Here is a 19,669-nt window from a genome sequence, read left to right as displayed (position 1 = left end):
GCCTGGGTGGCGCAGTCAGTTAAGCGTCCGACTTCAGCCAGGTCACGATCTCGCGGTCCGTGAGTTCGAGCCCCGCATCAGGCTCTGGGCTGATGGCTCAGAGCCTGGAGCCTGTTTCCGATTCTGTGTCTCCCTCTCTCTCTGCCCCTCCCCCGTTCATGCTCTGTCTCTCTCTGTCTCAAAAATAAATAAATGTTAAAAAAAAAATTAAAAAAAAAAGATGTAAAGATGTGGTGTATATATATACACCATATATATATATATGATACTGTATACACACACACACACACACACACACACACACACACACACAATGGAATACTACTCAGCAATGAGAAAGAATGAAATCTTGCCATTTACAACAACATGAATGGAACTGGAGGGCATTATGCCAAGTGACATAAGTCAGAGAAAGACAGATATCGTATGTTTTCACTCATATGTGGGATTTGAGAAACTTAACAGAAAACCATGGGGGAAGGGAAGTGTAAAAAAATAGTTTCAAACAGAGAGGGAGGCAAACCACAAGAGGCTCTTAAATACAGAGAACAAACTGAGGGTTGATGGGGGCACAGGGGAGAGGGGAAAAATGGGTGATGGGCATTGAGGAGGGCACTTGTTGGGATGAGCTCTGGGTGTTGTATGTAAGTGATGAATCATGGGAATCTACTCCCGAAGCCAAGAGCACACTGTATACACTGTATGTTACCTAACTTGACAATAAATTATATTAAAAATATATAAATAAATATTAAAAAAAGAAAAAGGGCAAAAAATATAAAGAAACATTTCCCAGAAGAGGATCTATGGATAGCAAATGAGCACATGAAAAAATTTTCTACATCACTAGCCATCAGGGAAATGCAATATGAGATATGACTACAATGGTAGATACAACCCATCAAAACAACTAAAATAAAAAATAGTGACAATACCAAATGATGGCAAGGATTCTGAGAAACTGAGTTTCCCCTATATGGCTTGTGGGGATGTAAAATGGAAAATAGGAAGTTTCTTTTAAACAAAAACAAAAACAAAAATGAAACATGCACATATAACACAGCAATCTTACCCCGGAAATTTATCCCAGACAAATGAAAGCATAAAACCCATCTATGATTGTTCATGCCAACTTTACTTGCAATAGCCAAAAACCAGAATATCCAAAATGTCCTTCAACGGGTGAATGGTTAAAACAAACAGGGACACAGCCATACCATGGGATAGAAAGAGGAACCAAGTACATGCACTGAATTTAAAAAGTGAACCTCAAAAGGTCACTTCTTGTATGGTTCTATTTGAACAACATTCTTAAAATGATAAAATTATGCCATGGAGAACAAATTAGTGGGTGTAGATGTTAGGGATGGTTAGGGGAAGGTGGAGAGGTGCGGAAGGAGGATGAGCATAATGGGGTAAAACACAGAAGACCTTTGTGGTGTGAGAATAGTTCTCTGTCTTGATTGCAGTGGTGGTTACACCCATCTGCACATCTGATAAGATGGCTTGGAATGAAAGACATGGAATTTACGAATGTCAGTTTCCTGGTTTTGATACTGTACTCTGGTTATGTAAGAAGTAGCCATTGGAGGTAATTGAGTAAAGGGTGCAGAGGACCCCTCTGTACTATCTGTGCAAATTCTTTGGAATCTGTAATTATTTCAAAATAAAAATTTTTGTGAAAATAAAAAAAAAAAAGAACATTCTTACACTGGGGAAAAAAAAGAAAGAAGAAAAAAAACCAAGACTATCCATATACTTCAAAGGTTTAAAACACCCTTATGAAATAAAATAAAATACATTTACAACAATAGCCATGCCAAAATAGAAAACATCTAGGAATTTTCAGCAGTTCATGTAAGTAGAGAAAAGGAATACAGTAATGAGCAACCAGAGAAAAATGAGGAAAGAGAAGTTACTATGTAAAACAACGTTTGTGATGAAATTGTTATTTTTGACTTAAGTTCAAAATAATACTTTTGCTCAGGATTAAAAACCAAAATTACAGGGCGCCTGGGTGGCTCAGTCGGTTAAGTTGCCGGCTTTAGCTCAGGTCGTGATCTCGTTGTTTGTGGATTCAAGCCCCACATTGGGCTCTGTGCTGACAGCTCAGAGCCTGGAGCCTGCTTCGGATTCTGTGTCTCCCTCTCTCTCTGTCCATCCCCCATTCTCTCTCTCTCTCTCTCTCTTTCTCTCTCTCTCCCTCTCTCTCAAAAATGAAAGTTTTAAATTAAAAAAAATTAAAAAAAAAAAACTAAAATTACAGGGGCGTCTGGGTGGTTCAGTCAGTTGAGTGTCTGACTTCAGCTCAGGTCATGATCTCATGGTTCATGGGTTGGAGCCTGGAGCCTGCTTGGGATTGTGTCTCCTTCTGTCTCTGCCCCTCCCCGACTCGTGCATTGTCTCACTCTGTCTCTCAAAAATAAATAAATGTAAAAAAACACCAAAATTACAAATGGGTGATGTATAATAATATATAATAAATACATAGAATGTATATAACATTTTTAACACCTTTGAATAAAAAGCGTATTAAGAGCCAGATCAAGATGCCTGGGTGGCCCAGTGAGTTAAGCGTCTGATTCTTGGTGTCGGCTCAGGTCAGGATCTCATGGTCCATGGGATAAAGCCCTGTGTCAGGCTCTGCACTGACAGTGTGGAGCCTGCTTGGGACTCTCTCCCCCTCTGTCTCTGCCCCTCCCCAACTCCCATGCGCATGCATGCTCTCTCTCAAAAATAAATAAACATTAAAAATTTTGCAATTCGTATACAAAGCTGTAGGCCAACCCACCAAGCAGTCAGTGCAAATTACTGGTCCCCTAAACTGAGTTTCAAGCGTTTAAGTAGAACGCTACTGACTCCCTCCCCTAGTAAAAAAAAGGAAAAAGAAAAGAAAAGAAAAGAAAAAAAGTTACTACCCCACACCAAGTCATTTAATAAAGCCACTCAGTTCCTTCTAACTCCAAATCCAGGGCAACCTCTCAATGCCTACTACGAGTGGATTCTATTAATTTAAATGTATCACCTCAGAAAGAAATAATTATAATCGACCTGCCCCATGTATGCAACTGTTGGACTGTCAAATCCAAAAAGTCCAAAAGGCTTTTTAATTTTTTCCAAGGTAAGAAGAAACCTAAATTGGATGTCTTAGTCTGTGCAGGCTGCCATAACATCTACAGACTCAGTGGCTTTAAACAACAGAAATGTATGTCTCAAAGATCCGGAGGCTGGGAAGTCCAAGATCAAGGTTCTGGCTGATTTGGTTTCTTCTTGGTTGTAGGCAGTATGTCTTGACATGGTGCAGAGAATGACTGAGCTCCTTGATGTCTCTTCTTATATGGGCACTAATCCTATCAGGACCCCACCCTCCTGACCTCATTTAACCTGAATTACTTTCCTACTCTAAATACAATCCTAACTGGAAGTTAGGGCTTCAGTGTGTGAATTTGGGGGAATATAATTTAGTCCATATCAGTGAGGAAGGTTGCTGACACTTAAAAGGATTATAAGCATAGTTCAACTTGGTAAAGTGTCCAAGGGCAGAATCCTCTCCAGAGCTCAGCTGAAACGTGGTGACTCTGTCTCCCAATACAATGTGCAGTACAGCCTTGGGATCACTTTAATCACTGTATTTCACAGAGTATTCCTCACTTTTCCATTTTACACTGAATGGACCAGGTGGAAAAAGCCCAGAACCTGGAATTAGAAGACTTGGGTTATAATTCTGACTCTGCCACTTACTAGTCCCTGGATGGTATAGCAAACTCTTCAGTTCTGTGATGCTGAAAATATTCATCTATAGTTGACTCTTGAACAACGTGGGCTTCAACTGCACGGGTCCATTTATATGTGGCTTTTTTTTCCAATATTGTACCGTACTGTAAATATATTTTCTCTTCCTTAGGATTTTCATAGCATTTTCTTTTTCCTTTTTTATTAAAAAGTGAGTTATTATAATAAAGATTAATTTTTGATTTACAAAATATGTCATGTGATAGCTAATCAAATCCTAGAAAGATAACCTGATAAGGAGAACTGTCCACGTTTGTAAATAATCTCAATCATATTAAAACAATTTTAGAACAAAACAATTTTTTTAATTTACTCTTACTTTTTAATTTTTATTTTGTTTCAAATTTTTATTTAAATTCAAGTTAGTTAACATATAGTGTAATATTGGTGTCAGGAGTAGAATTTAGTGATTCATCACTTACATACAACACCCAGGGCTCATCCCAGCAAGTGCCCTCCTTTTCTTTTTAATAATAGTTTTTTAATGTTTATTTATTTGTGAGAGAGAGAGTGACAGAGAGAGACAGAGTGCGGGGGGGGGGGGGGCAGAGAGAGAGAGGGAGACACAGAATCTGAAGCAGGTTCCAGTTTCCGAGCTGTCAGCATGGAGCCCGATGCGGGGCTCGAACTCAAGAACTGTGAGATCAGGACCTGAGCGTAAGTTGGACGCTTAACCAACTGAGCCACTCAGGCGCCCCACCAACAAGTGCCCTCCTTAATACCCATCACCCATTTAGCCCATCCCCCCACCTCCTCTCCATCAACCTTCAGTTTGTTCTCTATAGTTAAGAGTCTCTTCTGGTTTACTTCCCTCTCTTCTCTTTTCTCTTCCCCTATGTTCATCTGTTTTGTTTCTTTGAGTGAAATCACATGGTAGTTGTCTTTCTCTGACTAACTTATTTCACTTAGCATAATTACATTCTAGCTGTGTCCACGTCATTGCAAATGGCAAGATTTCATTCTTTTTGATGGCTGAGTAATATTCCATTTACACACACACACACACACACTCACACTCACACACACACACCAACTCTCTTTATCCATTCGTTAGTCGAGGGACATTTGGGCTCTTTCCATAATTCAGCTATTGTTGAACATGCTGCCGTAAACATCAGGGTGCATGTGCCCCTTGAATCAGTATTTTGTATCCTTTGGGTAAATACCTAGTAATGCAATTGCTGAATCATAGGGCAGTTCTACTTTTCACTTTTTGAGAAACCTCCATACTGTTTTCCAGTGTGGCCTGATAGTGTTTTCCTAAGCTGACTTTATTGTGAGAACACAGTATATAATACATATAACATACAAAATATGTGTTAATTGACTGTTTATGTTATTGGTAAGGTTTCTGGTCAACAGTAGGCTAATAGTAGTTAAGTTCTGGGAGAGCCAAAAATTATGCATGGATTTTTGAATGCACAGGGGGTCAGCACCCCTAACCCTTGCATTCTTCCAGGGTTAACTTATATTTTAAGAAGTAAATGATAGCAACTCAGTGAGGTAGGCAAGGATAAGTAAAATAATTTAATGAGATGATGTATCTAAAAAAACCTTTGTAATCAAATAAATGTTAGGGACCACTAAACCATAGAGAGAGCCTAAAAGCCTCCTGACTCAAGACATATTTCATCTGGGAGAGACAATGGCCAAGAGGAACATTTTTAAATTTTTTTTTAACGTTTATTTATTTTTGAGACAGAGACAGAGCATGAACGGGGGAGGGTCAGAGAGAGAGGGAGACACAGAATCGGAAGCAGGCTCCAGGCTCTGAGCCATCAGCCCAGAGCCCGACGCGGGGCTCGAACTCACGGACCGTGAGATCGTGACCTGAGCCGAAGTCAGATGCTCAACCGACTGAGCCACCCTGGCGCCCCAGGAACATTTTTAATAAGCTACTAGTATCCTAAGATGCTAGTATTTGAGGATAAACAAAAGTCCCACATTGTACAGTAAGTTAACATAACCTACAGAACTGCTTACTGTAAGTAGTAGTACAGGATGACTAATTATATTAAATAACACTTAAGATGTTCTGTTCAATGGTATTCATCAAATTACAGTTCCACACATCACTGGTGTTCTTCAGGTTGAATCAAGGGATTGTGCCACCAAAATCAATCCGTGGCAGGCATTTCTTAATTTGCAAACACAATTTTGGTTCATGGGGAAAATTTTCTCCATTTCAGGTTTTCACTCCCAGATTCCTCTTAAATCATTTAGTGACTGCAGCAGACAGCAAAACAAATGAACCTGTGGCCAAAGAACGCCTAGGACAAGCACATCAGGTGTCACCAATGGCTGGCTTTTCTTCATTTGTGGTCACATACTTGTGTCTGTATTTTAAACTGCTAGTAAAAATACCCTGTAGTCATACGATGGTCTGAAACATACTGTCTCAATCCCGCTTGTAAGAATAAGTTGCCCACAAAAGAATGTAGTGGGGATGCAAGACAAGGCAATTGCAACTTGAGGCAGTCTTGGAGGCAGGAAAATATGAACAGAAGCCAAAGTTTGAAGCCAAGAAGAACACAGTTCACATCAGCATTTAATCCAGAGAGTAAGGTGTGGATAGGATAGGTAGCAGGGAGAATAGACCACATGAGAGAATAGGGTTGGATTGAGTTGAGAGATGAAAAATTGGCTGAACAGAGCTTTTGTATGTGTTAGTATGCCCCTCTATTTACATGGTGCCCAGTGCATATTGAGGTAATAGATGCAAAAGCTTAAAGAAGTCGGAATATACTTATAGCAATATTTTATAGGATCCACAGAGAGCATTCTGACTTCCAGGTGATCTGCTATCCAGATTTCAGAAGCACCAATGTTAACTGGTGAATAACAGATTCATAGGGGATCATTAGCAGGCAATAGAGATACTCTGGCAATAGTCTTAACTCTTAGACGGGGCACAATGAAGTAAGAGCCTCTTTTCTGACAACCTACTCCTTGGAATCTCTATTAGAGGAAAGATCTTGGGCTGGTCTCCCACCTTATGATAAAATTACTAGGATTCTTTAAGATGGCTCTGTGCAGTATGACTGCTATTTCTAGGAATCAGCACTCCAGAGGCTGTAGACAGGCCTCAGAAAATCAAAGCAATCCCCTCTTTGTGTCCTTTTCTATTCTACCTTAGGAGAACAGGCATATAATGTTGGATTGGATTCCAATGTGAAAGGGAATGGTGATCCAGTCTGAATGATATAGTTTATTTTATGCATAAAAATGATCCAAACCAGTAACTGAGTCTCAAACTTCATTTCTCTCAACCTGAATCATCCTGTTTTGCTTGTCTAGGGAGTAAACACATTGGCTAACCAATAAATGTGGCCCTCACTTGGTGCTCTATCTAACCCCATGGTCTCTGAGTATCATGAATGTTACTAATACTGTGCAAACTTTGTTTTAATAAATAGCCGGTTTTAGGGCTGGCGTTGATCTTACAATCATCATTTCTATCTTTCTCATTTCACAGAAAAGGAAACAGACATAGAGAAGAGGTAAATGTGACTAGTTCAAGTTCATACTTCAATTAGCAGAAGAGCTGACATTAGAATCCAAGTCTCCTATTCTTCAAACTGCACCATTTTACACATACAGGTATGTACCATTGTTTCCAGGTAAGTCCCCAGACAAATTTTTAACTTTTGTTCTGGAAGTGTACAATTGTAACATTGCAAGTCCTAATCTTGTGTGTTATTGAGTAAGGAAGGGAGGTGAACTAACCAACTTTGCAGGAAATATATCCTTGTTACAAAAGTACCAATAGTACCAACAAAGGTGACCTGGTTTTGAGGATCCCAATTTGCAAAATGAGAAAGTTACAAAACAGTCACATTGAAGGAGATTGCATTATAAGGGAATACTCAGCAGAACTTCTTGAGTTCATTTAAGCATTTACGATTATTACTTGGCAGAATCCTCTGGGACAGAGAAAGAAAGTTAAAATGTTAAGAGCCACTGCCAGATGAAGACCAAGAAGAAGGCAAAATAAGCATCTTTGAAGTAAAACTGAAGTGATGAAGAAATAGAATCTGTTGGACAGAAACTCAGTTTCCCCTGAAAGTATCAGGGCCCCAATAGCCAGCCTAGTGAAGAGTCTTTCTCAATTACATGGATAGCACCATTACCTGTGTTTTAGTCACTCAGGCTTAAAGTTGAATATCATCTTGAGGTTCTTTCTCTACCTCATCCCCTATAATGTATAGATTACCAAGCCCTGTCTTTCTCTTTCTTTGAAATAACTCTAACATTCTTCCCTTCTCCCATCTGGCGGCATTCCAGATGGGACTCCAATATCTGATGGGAAAAGTCCTATTCTCTTCTACTCTAATTCACCACTGGCACAGCCATAGAAGTCATCTTATAATATACAGCTTTCTTGATCACATCCTGTTTAAGAACCTAGAGTGATTCCCCAGTGCCTCCAAGATCAAGATGTAGCTAGTTTCTCAACCAAATGTTCTATATCCTCCAACAAATGGGCCCAGCTTAGCTACGTCTACATACTTCCCTCTCTTCCCAAATACTGCCATACCCAGGGCATTGCCAAGTCCCACCTTTAGCTTCCATCTCCACCCCACGTACAACAGAGGTGCTTTCACAACTCTCCCCTCTGCCTATCTAAATCCCACCCAGTTTTTCAGATCCAGCTCGGGTTTACCCCTCTACATTCCTTTCCTAACCACCTCCCTAAAACTCCAGCTAATCTTGATCTTTACTATTTTAATTAGTGCCAGCTATGCTCAAGGCACTGATCGTCTTCCTCCTTTAGAAATGAGAAAAACTAACAGGTAAAATTTGGGGCCCATTTTTATAAAGTCCTGTTCTGAAGCAGAGGATTGGAACAATGTGCATGTTAGCCCTTAGTGTCTGTTACTGTAGAGAGTTCCAGGGCATCAGTTGAAGGACTCCCCAATCTTTCTCCCTCCCAAGAGGAAGGTAAGATCTGTTGGAACATCCAAAATGTACTTCATTCATGACACATTACCCATTTGTTGCAGAATCACAGAATCTTAGAATACATAAGAGAAAGGGGACTTTGGATCATTAACTATACATTATACATGAGAAAACTGGGGTCCATTTCTGTTCTGTCCATTTCTGGGAATTGTGATGTTTTCTTTCACTTTAAAAAGCTACTACTGGGAAATAGCACCATTTTAAAAGAAATTCAGCAGTACATATCTTTAAAAATGCTCCTGGTCTTTGACCCAGTAATTTGACTTCTAGAAACTACACTGAGAAAATTATCTTGAATATTTTTTAAAAATTATGTACAAAAATATCACAGCTTCATTTTTAACAATGGAGATAAATTGAAGACACCCTAAATATCCCCAAATTGGAGACCAGTTAAGTACATTGATATACCTGATCTGATCTAATAAAATATTACATAGCCATTTAACATGATATTTTAACATAAGATGGCAGAAACCATACACCCTCAATCTCACCTAGCAGAGTCATTTCTACATAAGGGAAATTGGTGGCAGAAAAGGCAGAAGATTTAAAGAGTGTGTGGGATAATAATAACGTGTGGGAAATTCTTTTAAAAAAATATTAAGTGAAGAAAACTGGATAGAAAATGTATATGTAGGATGAACTCATTTAAAATGCATGGGGAGGAAGACTGGAAAATTTTATTTTAAGCCAATTGTTTGATTTTTTAATGAAAATTTATGATTTGCTGGTTTAAGTAATTTTTTTATTTTAAAATAATTTCAGACACATAAAAAGGTACAAGAACAGTACAAAGAACTTCTGTGTACCCCTCACTCATATTCCCTAAATATTAGCATAAATAAACTTTCATTTATTTATTTCCTTATTACAGTTTTGAGGTCTTTTATTTTTTTTTAACATTTATTTATTTTTGAGAGAGAGAGAGACAGAGCACGAGCAGGGGAGGGACAGAGAGAGAGGGAGACACAGAATCCAAAGCAGGCTCCAGGCTCTGAACTGTCAGCACAGAGCCCGACGGGGGGCTCGAACTCACAAACCACGAGATCATGACCTGAGGTGAAGTCGGACGCCTTACCAACTGAGCCACCCAGGCGCCCCAGTCTTTTATTTTTTTACACTTATCATGCCATGAATTCATAGGGAATGGGTTCCAGCAGCTCAGGCCATTTCCATTGGTTCTCACAAAATGTGCTTCTCTGGGTGGGGCAGGCTGGCACTTCAGTTGAATCCAAGTACCTTTCTCTTTGGCTTTCTTTTTTCCTGATCCCTTCACATGCTTCAGAAAACTCTCTCGGCTCTTTGAGTCCTTAATATGCTCAATACGTACATTAATTCTCGAGCAAGAATCTTGCCCTTGTTTGTTTACAACAATGCCAACGGTATGCTGGGTAACGTTGTAGACTCTCCAGTTTGGTCATGGTAACATTTGTGGGGCATTCCGTTTTGAAAAGCACCCTTTCCTCTGATGTCAACAACATCACCTTTCTTGTAGATTTGCATGTATGGGGCCAAAGGAACAACTCTATGTTTTCTAAAAGGCATAGAGAACAAATAGTGGGTACCTCTCCTCTTTCCCTTTGTTAGTCATTTTGGTGAATTACTGGGAGATGGCAGTTCTGGCCAAAAGGGATAAATAAACTTAAAGAAATCCTTCTGCCCCATTTAAGGATTGTTTGGCCAGTAAGCTCCTATGTGAACAATGTCATGTTAGATTCCAAAGTGAACAGGTAACGGTAAGGAGACAGACACTCATTTCTGATGGCCTGTGGGATCTAAGATGAAAGCCAGTCCCAAGACTAATAATCAGATGCAACACTTTTAACCAATTACACTGCCTATTATTTGCTGTAATCAGTGCCATCCATTCTGCCTTTCCCTTGACTACTTCAAGGAATATCATGCAGACAAAGTGATAATGAGTGTTGAGCAACAGAGTTAAACTTCCCGATTCAGCTGAGTGACTTGAGGGAGACAAATATATATTTTTTGTTCATGTCTTCACTTTAGTGAAAGTGAAAAGCATTGATTTAATTCAGCTGCCAGCAGTTCCACATAACTCTGCTGGACATCAAAGAGAAGTTTAATAAAGATTTGGAGACCTTACAAAAATAAAAACACCACATGGCCATAGCCATGAAAATGATTATGCAAACTAGAGTACCTACATTTTAGCATAGATACTATGTTGTTCTACGCTGAATTTGAAAAAGTCCTCTGTGTTGTAGACATTGTGGAGGTAGAAGAGGCATTTGGGTGATCCAGCACTGTCCAAGAGAACTTTCGGTAATGATGAAAGTGTTCTGTATCTGTGCTGTTCAGCATGGTAGTCATGAGTCACCTGGGACTAGTGTAACTGCAGCACTGAATTTTTTTTATTTCATTTCATTTTAATTCATTTAAATTTACATAACTGAACGTGGCTAGTGGCTACTACACTGGACAGTGGATATCTAAACCTTTCTCCACACTAAGTAGAAATTTCCTCTCCAGTCCCCCTGATCTCTGCACTCTCACTGAAAATCATATCCATTCCCAACAGTTCCAGTTAGCTTATAATGATGGTACTCAATCTTGGCTGCATATTACATTCACCCAGGGAGTTGTCCTTAAGTGTCAGTGTTGGGGATGAGGATACTATGACCCAAGCATGGATATTTTATAAAAGCTTATCAGCTCATTCTAAGGTACAGCGAGATTTGAGAACCTTTGATCAGTATTCTGATGACTCCCAATTCTACATCACCAGATTTCAATGCCGTGCTCCACATGCTGACTGGATCTTTCCTTCCTGATTCCCCTCGACCTCAGCCCCCCCAAAACCCTCAAACAAATGGAACAAGCCAAATGGAACATCATTATCTTGCATTGCTTCCACCTAAACCCTTCAAACTATAATTACTGGACTTACTTCTGCCATTTTGCTATTTGTTTTTTTATGTCTTATATAGTTTTATTTATCAATTCCTTCATTTCAGCCTTGTGTTTGATTTACTTCTCATTTCCTATTCTATATATATATATATATATATATATATATATATATATATATATATTTTAAGTAAACTCTACCACCCAACGTGGGGCTCGAATTCATGACTCCAAGATCAAAGCCTCATGCTCTACTGACTGAGACAACAAAGCACACCAAGAGGGGTCTATTCTATATATGTTTTTAATTATTTCCTTGGTGGTTACCCTGGGGATTAAAATCAACATCTTCAATGTATAGGAAGCTTGTTGCAGTTAATAGTAACTTAGCTTCAGGGCGCCTGGATAGCTCAGTCGGTTAAGTGTCTGACTTCGGCTCAGGTCACGGTCTCGCTGTTCATAAGTTCGAGTCCCACGTCAGGCTCTGTGCTGACTTCTCAGACCCTGGAGCCTACTTCAGATCCTCTCTCTCTCTCTCTCTCTCTCTCTCTCTCTCTCTCTTTGTGTGCCCCTCCCCCACTCATTTCCTCTCTCTCAAAACTAAATAAAAACACTTTAAAAAATAATAAGTTAGCTTCAATAGTATAAACACTCTCTTCCTATGCAGCTCCATTCCTCCCCTTCTATGTTGTTTTTGTCACAACTTGCATCTTTATTTACTATGTCAGTTAACATAGATTTCTAACTTTTGTTCTATGCATTTGTCTTTTAAGTCACGTATACAAAAAAGAAGACTTATAAACCAAAAGTAGGATACTGGCTTTTACATTTAGCTATGTACTTCTCTTCACCAGTATTTCTTTATTTCTTCATATGGTTTTGAATTGTTGTCTAGCCTGAAGGACTCCCTTTAGCATTTCTTATAGGGCAGGTTTACTGGCAATCAACTCCTTCAGCTTTTGTTTTTCTGGGAATGTCTTGATTTCAACTTTATTTTTGAAAGATAGTTTTGCAGGATATAGAATTTAGGTTGAGAAGGTCTTTTTTCTTTCAACATTTTAAACATATTACCCACTGCCTTCTGGCTTCTATGGTTTCTGAAGAGAAATTGGCTATTAATTTTATTGAAGATTGTTTGTCTACGACAAGTCATTTCTCTTGCTACTTTCAAGATTCCTTCTTTGTCTTTGTCTTTTATAGTTTGATTTTAATGTGTCCCAGTGTGGAATTCCTTGGAGTTTAGCCTTCTTAGAGTTTATTAACCTTCTTGGATATATAGATTCATGTGCATCATCAGATTTTGGATCTTTTTGGCCATTATTTACTCAAATATACTTTCTGCCACTTTTTCTCTCTCTTCTCCTTCTAGAGCTCCTGTTATGCATCTGTTGGTACACTTGGTAGTGTCTCACATACATCCAAGGTGCTCTTCATTTCTTTTTACTTTCTGTCCCTCAGACTGGATAATGTTAATTGAGATGTTTTCAGTTTCACTGATTCTTCTACTTGCTCAAATCTGCTGTTCAGCATTTGGCAAATACTATTGGGGAGGGTGCTCTAACTCAGAAAATTCCAAGGGGGGAAGGCGTGTAAAAACAGGCAATCTTCTCAGCTGGTCCCTTTTTTTCATGCAGCAATTCAGTACATATGTATTAACCAGTCAAAATATAAGACCACAATTCTTTGAGAACAAAATCCATATTGCCCTGCCTGACACCAGCAAGCCACAACTAGGAATGGGAGCCACTGTCTCCATAGCTTTATCCAAGCTGAGGAGCAGGAGATGGTAGACAGTTCATTAGAAATGCTACAAAATTCTCTCGCCAAAATTTAGTAGCTTCTTTCTTCATTAAGCACTACTTTTATTGTTTTAAGTTTTTTATTAGATACCAGAGTTCAGAAAAGTTGATTCTGATGGTCTTTGTTATGATGGTTAATTACTGCATTAGTGGAGACATGGGTTTTTAGAGTTCCCTACTTTGCCATTTTATACAATGTCCTTTTTCCTTAATCAAAAATTTTGTGGAAACATTACACATTTATCCCTTTATTTAAACTTTATTTTTTTTTGTCCAGCTCCATATAAAACCTGAACGACATACTTTTTGTAATTTATATCTTAATTTAATTAAGAAATTATATTTTTCTTAGTCTGAGTCTTACTGTTCAGCAACATAATGTGCTTCCCTATTCTCTTTGGTCCTGTTTTATCCCCTTTAATAACTTCTTTTACATAGACCCTGTTCCTTGCTAAATAAATTAATTCCTGGATATCTTAAGATGTCACTATTGTGCCCTGGGTTTCTTCCATTTTAATTTCTGAGTGATGGTGATGATTATGGCTACATTTTTTAAGCTATTGATATTTGTACATTTTTCTTACATTCTGTCACCTTACCAAATCCCTTGTTAACTCTAACAGATTTTTGTAAAGTTTCTTGGGTATTTTATTACAAAATTACATTATGTAAATGTAAAGGTAATGATTATGGTTAAATTTTTAAGGCTATTGATATTTATATATTTTTCTTATATTCTCTCACCTTACCAAAGTACTCTGTTAGTTCTAACAGATTTTTGTAAAGTTTCTTGGGCACTTTATTATACAATTACATTATGTAAATATAAAGGTAATTTTGTCTCCTCTGTTAAATATTTATCATATTTTCATGTCTTCTTACTACAAAAGTCAGAACCTTAAAATTGAATAATAGTGCTAATAGTGGCAAACCTACCTTGTTCTTTGGTTTTTTTTAATTTACTGTGAAATTGGTTTCCATACAACACCCAGTGCTCATCCCAAAAGGTGCCCTCCTCAATACCCATCACGCACCCTCCTCTCCCTCCCACCCCCCATCAGCCCCCAGTTTGTTCTCAGTTTTTAAGAGTCTCTTATGCTTTGGCTCTCTCCCACTCTAACCTCCTTTTTTTTTTCCTTCCCCTCCCCCATGGGTTTCTGTTAAGTTTCTCAGGATCCACATAAGAGTGAAAACATATGGTATCTGTCTTTCTCTGTATGGCTTATTTCACTTAGCATCACACTCTCCAGTTCCATCCACGTTGCTACAAAGGGCCATATTTCATTCTTTCTCATTGCCACATAGTACTCCATTGTGTATATAAGCCACAATTTCTTTATCCGTTCATCAGTTGATGGACATTTAGGCTCTTTCCATAATTTGGCTATTGTTGAGAGTGCTGCTATAAACATTGGGGTACAAGTGCCCCTACGCATCAGCAGTCCTGTATCCCTTGGGTAACTTCCTAGCAGTGCTACTGCTGGGTCATAGGGTAAAACCTACCTTGTTCTTGATTTTAATGACAATGGTTCCAGTATGTCATAATTTATTATATTTACTCTTGTTGTAAGGTAAATAGTCTCTTTTTTGGATAAGTAGTTTATTTCTGTTCCACTGTTACTTTAGTTTTTTTTTAAAAATAGGTGCTGAGTTAAAGCAAATTATTTTTTTCATGTATTGATATAATCATGTTTTCTTTCCTTTAAGTTATTGACTTATTTACCAAATTGTATTGACAATTTCCTCCTATTGAACCATGCTTGCATTCTTAGGATAAATTCCTTTTGGTCATAAGGTATTATTCTCCAAATTCGCTACTGTGTTATAATTTGCTAATATTTTATTTAGAATTTTCGGTATTATTTTCATGATTAAAATAGTCTATAGTTTTCATCTTAGGTTATCTTGATTAAATTTTGATCTTAACATTATGCTGGCTCTGTATAATTAATTCTTTTTCCATAATCCAAACTATTTTTAATAACAAGATGATCATCTGTATGGTTTTTTTTAACATTTATTTATTTTTGAGACAGAGAGAGACAGAGCATGAACGGGGGAGGGGCAGAGAGAGGGAGACACAGAATCTGAAAGAGGCTCCAGACTCTGAGCTGTCAGCACAGAGTCCGATGCGGGGCTCAAACTCACGGACCGTGAGATCATGACCTGAGCCAAAGTCGGTGGCTTAACCAACTGAGCCACCCAGGCGCCCCTCATCTGTATGTTTTTAAAGCTCTATATATGCAGCTGTGAAACCACTGGAGTAGAAAGACTTTTAATTGGTAGATATCTCAAACTATTTTAATTTCTTCTATAATTATTAATCTGTTCAGTTTTTCCATTTATTTATGGTTTAATTTTGGTAATTTTTCAGAAATGCAGTCACTTAGGATGTCTTCAGCTTCTTATAACAGAAAAGCATGCTTAAAAGTGGGTTAATAAAAAGGGAGTTTTTATCTCATACAACTAAAAGACTAGAGATTGAGCAACTCCCAGATTGGTTAATTAAATGGCTCAAAGACCTCATAAAGGAATCAATTTATGCCATCCTCAGCATGTAGGCTGAATCTTTTAGGTTGACTGTCATTATAGTTCCAAGGTGGCTACCAAAGTCCTTGGTGTCACAAGCAAATGACAACATTCAGAGGCAAAAAGGGAAATATTTCTCTTTTTACATCTCTTTTGCAGAACAAAGAAACCTTTCTCAGAAGTCCCCTAGGACATCGCATTGGCCAGAGTTGCAACAAATACTCAAACCTAGATCAATCACTTGCCAAAGAAATATTGGAATCACCAATATTGACTTAGTCTTAGACCAGTTAAGACTCTTTCCTTGAGGTGAAGGAGGGGCTTCTTGCCTGAGCACATGGCTGTATGGAGGAGAGGAAGTTAAACATACAAACAAAAGCAGAGCTCTAGTGACAGAACATTACCCCATCTCTATCCTCATCATTATTTCATGTAATAACTCAATACAAATTTACTGAGAGCCTACTATGTGCCAGGCTCTGTGTATAGAGTAGTAAATATTATAGGTAAGGCTCTTGCTATTATGAAGTTTATATTTTGGTTGGGAGAGCTAGTTGTTAAAATAATAAATATAAATATGATCATTTCAAATAGTGATAAGTTCTTGAAGAAAAACAAGTCAGGGTAATGAGATGGAGAGGAACATGTGAGAGGTTCCATTAGAAAAAGTGGTCTAGGAAGGCTTATTGAGGAGATGACATTTGATCTGAAACCTACATGTTAAGAAAGAAATTATGGGATTATGGGGTTGCCTGGGTGACTCAGTCAGTTAAGCGTCCAGCTCTTGATTTCAGCTCAGGTCATGATCTCACAGTTCATGGGATGGAGACCCATGTCGGGCTTCATGCTGACAGCATGGAGCCTGCTTGGGATTCACTCTCTCCCTCTCTCTCTGCCCCTCCCCTGTGCTCTCTCTCTTTCCCTCTCTCTCTCAAAATAATTAAGTAAACTTTAAAAAGAAAGAAAGAAAGAAAGAAAGAAAGAAAGAAAGAGAAAGAAAGAAAGAAAGAAAGAAAGAAAGAAAGAAAGAAAGAAAAATTGTGGAAAGAAAGAAAGAAAGATGTAGTGGAAGAGGGTTATAGGCAGTGAAGCACATGTGCAAAGGTCCCCAGGTGGCACATGCTTGAGAGGTATGAAGAATAGAAAGTTAACATTCTCTTAAAATACCATTGTGCTTTATACATCTATATCTGAGCACATGCTGTGTCTATTGCCTCGGATGACCATCCTGACATTGCTATGTAGTGAACTCCTATCCACTTTACAAGACATGGCTCAAATATTACTTTCTCTTCAATTACCTCCCCAGGTAGAGTTGAACGCTTCATCCTTTGTGCCCCTACTATATGTTAGAATCCTCATCATACCATAGTACATTTGACTTATTTTCATTTGTTTCTCCCTCTGGATTTGGCGGTTGCTTAAAAACAAGGTCTATATCATTTATATGCATAGAATATTATATATATATATATATACACACACATTATATATGTGTATATATATAGAACATTATATATATATATACACATTATATATATATATATATATATATATATATATATATATACACATATTTGTATTCCCCACTACCAAGTACTCTGGGCCTGACAAATAGAAGGTGCATAACAAGTATTTGTTGAACTGAAACAATGAGTATCTACTGTTCCTGGTACTATTATAGGGATTATGGAGCATATAAAAGAGTTTACCTTCATTGAAGTAGTTAAAAATGTAGACTCCGGAGTCAGAAGCTTGGCTCTAATCCCAAACCACCACTTACTAGCTGTGTGAACTAAAACAATTTACTTAACCTCTCTGTGTCTCAGGTTCCCTATCTGTGAGATGGGAGATTATAATAGGAACTGTCTAAAAGTGAGAAATAATGAAATAATGTAAGTGAAGCATTTAGGGCCATAGTATCTGGCATCTGATAAGTGCTTAATGTTAATTTATTATTATGTATAAATTAATAAAATTCTTGAATTGATAAATTTTATACACATGAGAAGCAATCCTGCAATACACCACTATGCAGGCTGGTTTAAAAAAAAATTTTTAACGTTTATTTATTTTTGAGACAGAGAGAGGGATGAACGGGGGAGGGGCAGAGAGAGAGAGACACACAGAATCCGAAGCAGGCTCCAGGCTCTGAGCCGTCAGCACAGAGCCCGACGCGGGGCTCGAACTCACGGACGGCGAGATCACGACCTGAGCCGAAGTCGGCTGCTTAACCGACTGAGCCACCCAGGCGCCCCTGCAGGCTGGTTTAAAGTGCCTCCTGAAACAAGATGCTATGGTACCTTGACCTCAACTAAGCACTGCTGAATGTATGAATGAAGAAAAAAATAGGTGCACTGTAATCTGTGCCAGCCTGACCATTCTAGAGCACTCCGTGCATTTCTGAGCACGATATTTCAAGAGAAACAAAATATAGTGTAACTAGAAGCAGACCTCTAAAATGATCACAACTCCTGAGAAGGGGAGACTCAGTGCAGAGAGAGACACGAGAGCTGAAATTAAACATTTGAAGGGTTTTGCTGCTCTAGACAAAACAACTAGGGCAATGAGATAGGAGTCACAGGCAGAGGATTTCAGGTGAACATAGAAAAGCATTTCCTGAAAGTCCGCATCCACCACACTGGTAAGAAAGTGCTGAGTTTCCCATCAGTGGAAGGGCTCATTAACTGAATAGTCACTTAACAAGGATATCGTCAAGGGGACCTTTTCATTGGGCAGGAGAGTATTCTAGATGACCTTTGAGGTCCCCTGCAGGAGGTTCACGATCTGGTTCACCTTTCTGGGAAAGATTAGAATTACTACATTAAAATTAGGACGTTCTCAAAGTGGTACTCTGAAAGGAGCCAAAATGCTCTCAAAATCAACACTCCACCAAACACACGGGTGCACACACACACACACACACACACAGTCTTCCTCTCACCAGCCCACTCCTGTGCCTTTGTACGTAAAATTTCCATTTTAGTCACTTTTTGGATTGGGCATTAAAGATTCCTTTTTAAATGTAATTTTTTCCTGGAAGACGTATGGCCTTAAGCCCCTCGGCCATTACCATCATCTTCTACCACAGTGCCTGGTACATATTCACTAAATGTGCTTATTATCCACCATTTATACTTGAGATTGTACAAGTTTATCAGATTAAATTTACCTGTCTTAAAGGGCTCTGAGGAGATGCAGAAGTGGATAGATAGGCTTGGATAAGGGTGAGAGGTCACAAGGGTTTCGCTATTCAAGCTCAATCCTCACGGCACAGAGTGAAAACCACACACAGATACCATGTCCCTCTAAAGGCACATTTTTTTTTAGTTGGGTGGGAAGCCATGCTCTCCTCCTCACAAAGTCCTGAGTTGGGCAGTGATCTGGGCTGGGATTTGTGCCCTGGCCTTCTGCCCAGCCCATTGATTGAGCTCCTTAAATCACATCATTTAAGCCTACAAATGTCACAGATCCCATTAGACAATCTCCTCTGGCTAGCAGCACAGAAAAGAGAGAACATGAGAAGCCCCCAGGGGCACCCTGTTAGACCATTCCTAATGTTCCATACTTGGGGGACTACACTGGGAGTAAGGTTCACTTGTAGAATGGCATAAAGTGCTGGCTGGTTTTGTTTCGTTCAGTTCAGCATATACCTCAAGGCCAGTGCGGAATGATGGGAAAGCCAACCTCATCTCTTGGCTTAGGTTAATGGC

This window comes from Prionailurus viverrinus, chromosome X, assembly GCF_022837055.1.
Source record: "Prionailurus viverrinus isolate Anna chromosome X, UM_Priviv_1.0, whole genome shotgun sequence".
Lineage (NCBI taxonomy): Eukaryota > Metazoa > Chordata > Mammalia > Carnivora > Felidae > Prionailurus > Prionailurus viverrinus.
The sequence above is the reverse complement of the archived record's forward strand: the minus strand, read 5'-3'. Positions refer to the sequence as shown.